Source organism: Diceros bicornis, unplaced genomic scaffold (genome assembly GCF_020826845.1).
Source record: "Diceros bicornis minor isolate mBicDic1 unplaced genomic scaffold, mDicBic1.mat.cur scaffold_54_ctg1, whole genome shotgun sequence".
Lineage (NCBI taxonomy): Eukaryota > Metazoa > Chordata > Mammalia > Perissodactyla > Rhinocerotidae > Diceros > Diceros bicornis.
The window spans coordinates 2,791,747-2,801,657 of NW_026691418.1; the positions used below are offsets into that span (position 1 = coordinate 2,791,747).

A 9,911-nucleotide genomic window follows, 5' to 3' on the forward strand; every position below is an offset into this window, starting at 1 on the left:
GTTTGTTTTTGTGAGGAAGATCGTCCTGAGCTAACATCTCTCACTCCTCCTCTTTTTGCTGAGAAAGACTGGCGCTGGGCTAGCACCCATGCACATCTTCCTCCACTTTATATGGGATGTCACCACACCATGGCCTGACAAGCAGTGCGTCGGTGCACGCCCAGGATCCGAACCGGGGAACCCTGGGCCGCTGCAGCAGAGCGCGCGCACTTAACCGCTTGCCCCACCCAGCTGGCCCTGAAGGCTCTTTGTTTTTTTTCTTATGTTTATAAACTTCGATGCAAGCTTGACGTAGAAGAAAGTGTCCCCTAGCTTTAAAAAGATTCCTGGACTGCGTCTTCACTTAGGTTTTCCAGTATGAAGAGTTTGCAGTCTCACAGACACCCAAAGGCTAGACAAAAGGAGCAAGATCCCTTTTTTCGAGTTTCTCTTGTGGCAGTGCTCATTGTCTCTCATTCAAACCAGAAGGTGATTTTTCAATAGTGAGATATAGCATTTGAGACCCCATCCTTCAAGATGGCTGAGTTGTCGTCCATCATTTTACAGACTTATGCTAAGTGAATAATATAAAAATGAATGTCTCAGCAGATACTTTCTGACACAAAATAGAAACTAGGAATTGAGAAAAGTAATTATGATTGATGTCTGTCAATAAGGGCATAGGGCTAGTCTAATTTCAAAAGTAATTAATGGCATGAGTGTTAGTCACTGTACATATTAAATATATTGAAAAGTATTCGTGTTCTCATAACACAGAATTATAACTGGAAGATAAACTGGATGTTTTCGGCACTTATGGTTAAAGATGTATTTTATTTAGTTGTGTTTTGCGATTGAGGAAATTATAAAATTTATTTTTTAATATATTGCTTATCTTCTTCCTTTCCAACCTAGACTCTCAATCTGCTATTTTGGAAACTCTGAAAAATATGTTCAGATGCTGTTCAACAGGTAAGAAAATCTTGTTAGGATGTCAAATCCTTTTCTCTCTTATTTATCATAAAATTGTGACAGACTCTCATTTATCTTCCTGTCTGCCCATCTGACGAGGCCACCTTGTTTCTCTAAGCCTTCAGGGAAATCCACTAATGTGGAAGGGGATGTTTTCTTCTACTTAGACTTTGCAGAGAAAATCAGCCTTGAAGTGGAACTGAGCACATGCTTTTCAGAAGCTGCATCATTCTGTACCCAGCCAGAGCATTGGGCCTGACAACAGCTGGATCCAGCAGAAAACTGGACACACTAGGAGATGTCATGTGGAGATGTGCCTGGCTGGACTAATAGTCACATGGATATGAGTTTTAAAAAAATCTCTCAGAACTTTACCAAAATCAAATGATATTCTTAAGTTGCTGTAGTAGATGAAACATTAGTTAGTGTCTTTTTAATTTCAACAGAACCATTTTTTTGTTACTAAAAACCAAAATTTTATGTCTTTTTTCTTGTTACCAAAATGGACTTACTATTAAAAAAAAGAAACCTGCAAGAAAGGAAACACTCATATGGAATAGAAATTGTGGGTAGCAATTGCTACTTTTTTATATAAAATCATCTGTTTTATTTATTTACACTTTCTCCCAACTGTGCTTTTGAAAATAACTTAGTAATAGAAATTATCAGTAAGAACAGGGTGTGCTCCCTTGAGTGTGGTCCAGTAGAAGTCAGGTGACTCAGAGCTGAGTTCTAGGCCCAGGTCTGTTTCTGGATAGTGTGTGACAACGTACTTAGGCTCTCTAGAACGTAGTATTCCTTTCTGTAAAATTAAAGAATTTGATGATTTTTGAGAACTTTCCCAAATATTAAATGACTTCTCTTATAAAAAGTAGAAAGATCCTTCTCAAACTGATAAATTATCAAAAATGTTTGTGACCTTTCACTTACCAAGAACAACTGATGTCCCTTCAAATATATTGATTGAAAATAAAGATCATAAAAGTATATATTTGATAATCTAATAAATGAATTAGCATAAAAATGAACCAGGAAAAAATTAATGCTCAATCAAGATTGTACATTATGAAAGTATTACTGTTTGTTACAGTATATAAAATTATGACTCTAAAATAGTATCTTATTCCTGTCTGTAAGTTTATATTGTTGCTCATATATCACTGTTAACCTTATTATGTTTTACAAGTAATAAAATGTCTTGAAAGGGAAAAACAATAAAGCAGCAGCCCTGCATTACACATGAAAGTTGTGCTCCCCCTGGAAGGAAAATGAGGATACAACATTGGTCAAGTACTTCATTTTGCAATCCACTGGTGACTTTCAAAAATATAGGTATTATTGTAATAGTAAAGATATTCTTAAGAATAGTGCCACAAAACTGGTTTTCCAGCTTCTTTTTATCAGAGCTGAGACCTACATCAAGCTGGGGCACTTGAAGAGGCATGGGGGACTCAGCTGAGGGTGCTTTAATTACTGTGAGATGATTAGGCAATAGCATATAAGCCAGAGAAAGATTAAAAAGAAGTAAAGGGAAATAAAGTTGGAAATAATTAAGAAAAATAGTGCCTTCAAAATATCCTCTCATTAATTTTATAGCTTTTTATTTATTTTATTTTTTTTTGAGGCATGACTAGGATAGTATGTTAGATTTTTCTAAACCCTTATCTCCAGGGCATATATTACTGAGTTCTTCATTATAAATGATAATGCCAAAGAAAACCTGGACAAAAGTATTCTGTACTATCCACAAGGACAAAACATGTACAACATTGCTCTATATATTAAGAGTCCAGCTGTAATAGTCAAGATATATATTCATGTGTGTAAAATTATAATGATTTTCTAATTTTCTCGGGCTGAGAACCATGGTAAAATATGCAGTAATAAGCATGAAACCTGAAAAACTAGGTAATTTAAAACACCTGATGTTACAGCTAGACCATTCAAGGGTGAAATCAATTTAAATTTCACACCTTCTCCTTTCCTTGTAGCCAGTGAAGTGTCTGGAAGACAGAAAACTCATAAAATTTATTGAGAGTTAACAGGATTTGGAGGCAGTTGAGGTTAAGCACTCAACAATGATGTCCCTTACTTCAGGAGCCATTGACTTTTTGTCATAAGTTTACTTTATACACGGGTTCTCTTCTTAGATTATTTCTGTATGTTTCTTAGAAGAGAGACAGGGAAGGGAATTAACTATCAGTCTACTGTGCGCCAGTTCCTTTACTGTATTACCTTATGCAATTCTTACAGTAATCCTTTAAAGTAACTGTTATAATTCATATTTAATAAAGAAAACCATGTTTACAAAATTGATCAAGGGTAAGAGGGAATATCTGAACATCAGTCCGCTGGGCTTATGCCTCATATTCTCTCTACTGTGATAAAAAGGGTGCTTCAACATGGGTACTCACCATCTGGCTATTTAATACCGGCTCCTGCAAACAGTATTGGATGAGATGAGATGCGAAGTTATTTCCAAAGATATTCTATTATATTTAAACTGTACTATTTATGAGTCAGATGTCAAGACATGTTTTAGAGGCATAGAGAGCAACTGATTAGTTCACCTACACATTATTAATGTTTACTATAACTTTCGTGTGCCACATCGTGTCAACTTTACCAACTTTATTGCTTCACTGTTCTTTTTGAAAAAACTCAGAATGTCACTTTTCATGTCAAACACCTTGCTGCTTTCTTTTTATTCACTAGATGACAGTTCTGTATCTCTGTAAATTACCACTGCAGCAGGAAACGAGAGGTCTTAAGCCAGTTTGCTCTGCACAAATGATGGATATAGGAGGACTTCTGGTCCATCAAGGCTGCCTGTGTTATTCCGTGGCTGTAACGGGGATGTCCAGGACTGCTTAGTCAGAGGCACGAAGCAGAGTCAGAAAGCATCCTCTAAATTCTTCTTCAGATGTGAGTTCAGGCACCTGTCTTCTCACCTGAGCACACTGGAATTTATTGAATGTGTTCTGACTCTTACTCTCCCCCTGTAGTTAATAAGTCTGGGAGCTCCATACCCCTAGAAAAAACACAAGACTCATAAAGCCTTTTCTCAACTAAACGGAGTTGAGGGTTATGGTGTTGCCCGAGAGTCTGATGCTTAAAGAAAATACAGCTGGTGCTCAGGTGGAAGGCAAGAGTGTCAGCCACTCCCGGAGGGCTTTTATTGATGCTCCCATGGAATGAGCAAGTTTAAAAGAAAACCACATTGCTTAAACCTCACTAACTGATTGTTTTATTTTCAAGTAATATGCTCTGAAATCTGCTATGTCTAAAAAACCATTTCAGGCCGGCCCCATGGCTTAGCGGTTAAGTGCGTGCGCTCTGCTGCTGGTGGCCCGGGTTCGGATCCCGGGATGGCACTGACACACTGTTTCTCTGGTCATGCTGAGGCCGCGTCCCACGTACAGCAACTAGAAGGATGTGCACCTATGACAGACAACTATCTACTGGGGCTTTGGGGGAAAAATAAATAAATAAAATCTTTAAAAAATATATAAATAAATAACCATTTCATAAAACTTAAACTTCTGTTTTTTATTCTCTGGTATTTGAAATTATTATTAAGACTGTAAATCCTTTAACATTCTACAATATACAAATAGGCAAATATCAATTATATTCTCTAAAATGCTTTGCTCCCATGTTAAAGATTAATATATGGTAGCAAAACTGGTTACCATCCAGTTTTTAACTCATTTTTTGCTTTTGAAACTACATATAAAATTTGTGTTTTGAAGTATTTTCCTAAAACTCCACAACTTTCTGATATAAATGGACTAGATGAGAGGTAACAAAAATGAATTTTGATCTTTAAAACTCGAGCTTTGTGTAAGAATTGATAATATCAGACTGTTGAAAGTTGGGTCTCTCCACATTATGATATTTATTAATTGTGAATCGCCACATCTATTACCAAGTGCTGAAAAATAAAAAGAAATTGAACAATATCAACACTCTCTTATCCCACATGTTGTACAGTTTATATGCTAATAAATTCTCAGAGGTCAGAAAAATGTTTATGATTTCAGATAACTGTTAAAATACTATCTCATTCCAGTTTTAACCTCATTTGAAATGGACTGAAAATTCTTCTCTTAGGATTTTGCTCTGATCAGTGCCCCCAGGTCCCCTCAATGCCTCATTTGATTGTAAACTTATCTGAGGAATTGAATATTCCTTTCCATTTGTTCTCTTTAAGGTATCTGTGATAGTGCTTTTTATGCAATGACCACTTGGTACAATTTATTATTAGTTTTAGAAACATGCTTACTTAGGAACAAATCAAGAAAACAGATGTGAGGAATGTGGGATCACCTAGCTGATGGTGTTTGAGGGATTCCTCATGTGAGTCTTGGCATAGAAAAGTTCAAAGGGTAAAGCAGCATTCGTCAGATCAAAAGTGTGGGCTAAACATAATTCTGAAGGAATAATGATGGAGAATTAAAAACAAGAAACCCCTTGAATTGCGTTGGAAGTTATTAGACACATCAAAGAGCTGGGAAAAAACATTGTTTAATCTAAGTTCTTTCTAAACTCTAAGGCACAATGTAACATGAATTTACATGGTAATTATAAACCACAAAACAACAATTCAAAAGACAAGTACACAATTAAAGTAGAAACCAGAGTGAGAAAAATAGAGGTTAAAGGAGAGATGGAAAGGGATGGTTGGGGTCAGAAAATATGGCTTAGTCATCCTTGAGGTCTCCCTCAGACTCTGATCATTCCTAATGCTCAGTAAACACTTTGACCCCATGAGCCTGGGGAGGAGCAAAGTGACACGTGGTTGGGAGGGGAGATAATGCAAAGATACCCTTGTGGAGGAAATGACATTTAAAATCAGTGACATTTTGCAAAGGTGTTTACCATACTATATTAAGGATTATTCTGGAAAGTTAAGGATTTTTCAGGAATGTACTTTTTCATTTTATGGAAACTCCAACAAGCCCAGTGAAAGATTTAGACATTTCAGCTTTAGAAATAAAGAGAGGTGCCAGCCCTGTGGTGGAGCGGTTAAGTGAATGCACTCCGGTATGGTGGCCTCAGGTTCACAGGTTCGGATCCCGGCACCCACAGACACACTGCTTGTCAAGCCATGTTGTGGTGACATCCCATATAAAGTAGAGGAAGATGGGCACAGTTGTTAGCCCAGGGCTAATCTTCCTCAGCAAAAAGAGGAGGATTGGCATCAAAAGTTACCTCAGGGCTGATATTCCTCACACAAAAAAAGAAAGAAACAAAGCCAGAATGGGAAATTTTTTCTGTCAGTTTTAACAATGAAAACTAGTTAGCATTTGGAAATAGGTTGCAATTTGAGATGAGAATGTGAACAAAGAATTAGATGTCACATGTTTTTCCCTTTCTCTGAGGCAGTAAGGCTTGTAGGGGGAATGAAACTCCATCTTTGCTCTATTGAGTTTGAGAAGGTGTAAAATTCATTTGTGCTGGGCAACACTGTTGACCTGTGGAGAAAAACAAACGGTTTAAGCAGCTGATCTAAAGGAATAACTGAGCTCATAAAAGTTCTTAGCTTATAAAGTGTGCTTCAACTTTGTTCAACTTAACAGGACGTCCATTGACCTATATGTGCAAGGTATTTGTGGTAGCTATTGAAGGAAATACAAAGAATTATAGGGTTCCAAGTTCCTCCTCATACATGACATGGTTTGCAAGATGTAATTTTATTCTTCCAAGCTATTTAGTGTAAGTTGCATTACAAAACCTAAAAAAAATGGCAATGTTATTGAGAAATTGTAATTTAAGACAGCTTCTTAAGAGAAATGGACTAGATCAAGTCCTCAAAGGGACCACTTTTGGGCAGATGGAGGGAAGAAAGAGTGAGGATTTCAGATGGAGGAAGAGAGGAAAGGTACGGAAGTGGAAAAAAACATGGCATTTGGGCATGGGGGTGGGGAGGCCATGACAGGCACAGTATTCCCGTGACTGAGAGGCAGCTCAGTTTCCTCCTCCAGGAGCCCAGCACTGCTTGCCACCTCCTGGCCTCCTCCACCTGCAGGCCCCACGCCTGAGCCAAGGCCTATCTTATCTGGATTGCTGCCTAGTCTCCCAACAGGTCCCTTTACTTCCAGTCTTAATTTCTTCTAATCTTTCCTCCACCATGCCTCCAGAGTTATATTCTAGAATCCAAGTTTGCTTAAATCTGATATCTGCTTCGACTCTTTCAATGACTGTTCAGAGTAGCCTAGAGAACATTCAGACTCCTGAGCTGGACACGCAGGCTTTCCCTTGCTGTCCTCATCTTTACCCTCATCACCCACTCTGTCCTACATGTTTGCTTTGTTCCAGCCTTAAAAATACCACAGATTTTCTGAAGGATTTAGATCCTCTATATCTGTCTTTTTATATGTGCTGCTTCTGTCCTCCTACCCAGTTTTTTAATCAACTTAACTCCTATTTCTTAATCTAAACTCATGTCAAATGTTCCTTTCTCTTTGAGACTTTTCCTGAGAGGTCTCCACCTAGAGACCCATTTTGATTTCCCTACTCTGGGACCATATACTTATATACTTTTCCATAACTGTTGTTTTATTCATGTCTCATAGACAGTGAGCTACTTAAAGCTGAGACTATCCTTCTTCTTAATAAATAAATGACCAGCAATAGGATACATTGGGGCATATGAGGAAGCCATTTGGTGTAAAACTAATTGGGCCTGACATTGTTTTTTTTTCCCGCAAAAGGGGCCTGTAGCCTCTGTTCATCCATTGTATATCCGCCCTAAGCAATTAACATGTCCCAAAGACAAAAGCAATGCCCTTAAAGTGTAAATGCAACTTCCCCCACATTGGCATTTCCTTAAGTATAATCATTTCTCCCTAGGCTAGAATTTGATTGCTGTGCTCATCCTGTGACAACCCAACTCGAGACAACAGCCACGCCCATGGAGACAGCAGACCTGATACCCACTGTGTCCATCAATGGAGGTGCTGACAGGTCAAGGTTGCGGCTATTGTAAAAGGGACATTGCAGTCACATGTGGTCCATGTTCTTTGATGGTATATAACCATGCTGTACACCCCACTTCTTTGGAGTGCTCCATTTCTTTGTGAAAGGACTCTCCTGGGCTATATGGTCCTCAAAGTTTGGCTCTTAGTAAACTCACCCCAAGTTGGTTTTATAGATTTTTTTATGGATTATTTGCATCGACATTCTATTTGTCCCTCCATTGTCTGAACACAGTACCTGACACCTTGGGGGCACTCAGAAAATGTTTGGTGAGTGAATAAGTATGTGGGAGACCACACTGGGTGGAGCAGAAGGGGCATTTTGGGGAGAAGTAGAAAATTCTCTCATGTTCCTACCATAGTGATTGAGGCAGTGGGCTTTGGACCAGTTTGTCTCGGCACCAATCCCAGTTATCCTGCTTTTAACTGGAGAACCTGTGCAAAGTATTTAGTCTCTGTGTCTTAGTTTCCTCATCTATAAAATGGGGCTACTGAGAACTCCTGTCTCGTAGGGTTTTAGTGAGATGTAAATGCATTAACTTATGTAAAGTGTTTAGAAGAGCTCCTGGCGCATAGTAGGCATTAACATGTTAGCTGTTGTGTTATCATTATTGCTCTTATATCTTAACGATACTCTGGTTTTGAAAAGATATTTTCATAATATAGTTGATCCTCATTATTTGTGGATCCTGTGTCTGCACACTTGCCTACTAGCTATGTACTGGCAGCCCCCAAATCAACACTCATAGGGCTTTCATGTCCATTTGCACATAAGTGCAAAGTGGTGAAAAATTTGATTCACTCAAAGTACATGTTCCCAGCTGAGGGGAAGAAGGTGATGCTCTGCCCTGTTTTTTCAGCCCATACTGTAAGCAAGTGTCCTTCTTGCAGTCCAGTTAGTGCCTCATTTGTTATCTATTTGTGCCTTGTGTTAGTGACTTGCCTGTTTAATATGTTCCCCATGTGTAGTGCTGCAATGCTGCCTAGTGTTCCTCAGGGAAAGAGGCTGTGATGTGCCTTTACGGAGAAAGTATGTGTGTTCGACAAGCTTCTTTTAGACACGAGGTACAGTGCTGTTAGTATAAGTTCAATGTTAATATATCAACAATATATATTAAATAAGTTGACTTTAAAGAGAAACACACAGAGAAAAAGGTTATGTATTGATCAATTGAAGAAAATGTTACTAAGGCTTGCAGGAACCTAACCCTGCATTTCCCGTAGGAGCAGTGGGTCATATTCACTGATTCAGTGTTCACAGTGACTTTATAGAATGTCACACTGTGCATAACGAGAACTGACTGTATCTTATGTAATCCTAACATACTCCCTTACAACAGGAAGGGTAGGGGACAGGGTGTCCACATTCTACGGGCTATTACAGACCTTATGAGCCAAGTAGAGAATTTAAAATGTCTTGTGATCAGCATAAGAGCCATGACTTTTTTAGCAAGGAAGATCTATGATGAACTGATGTTTAAGGAAAAATTACCTGGCAAGAGACTGTAGTTTTGAGAGGAAGAGGGAGAACTGAGCCAGAAAGAAGACCAGCTGTTAAACTCTCCAAGTATTCCCATTGCTAGTTGAGGAGATTCGCAGCTAAGGTGCTGATGCGATAAAGGAAATGTAGCAGTCAAGGGATAAAATAATGGATTTGGTAACCATATATAGGGTGCAAGTTAGGCTGTGGTTCTCAAAGTGGGGTCCCTGAACCAGCAGCATCAGCAGCACCTGGGAACTGGGCAGAAATGCAAATCCTCTGGTGCTGCTGCAGACCTGCTGAACTGGAAATTCTAGAGTGAGACCTGGCAATCTGGGTTTCAACAAGGCCTCCAGGTGCTTCTGGTGCCCATCAAGTTTAAGAGCCAATGAAATAGAAAAATGATTCCAACATGTCACCATGCTCAGGTAAGCTGCAAGACAGGAAGATGGTATTTGTTTGGAAGATAAGACACAATTTAAATTTTAGGAAAAAGTAAT

The 9,911-nt window shown here is 38.7% G+C and overlaps 1 long non-coding RNA gene across 1 annotated transcript; it reads left to right on the forward strand.

The window, feature by feature from the left end:
- The first annotated feature begins 896 nt into the window (after positions 1 to 896).
- Positions 897 to 8,915, forward strand: LOC131403066 (uncharacterized). Its single transcript, XR_009219189.1, has 3 exons — positions 897 to 951; positions 7,807 to 7,910; positions 8,901 to 8,915. It is a non-coding gene; the product is annotated as an uncharacterized LOC131403066 (long non-coding RNA).
- The last annotated feature ends 996 nt before the right edge of the window (positions 8,916 to 9,911 follow it).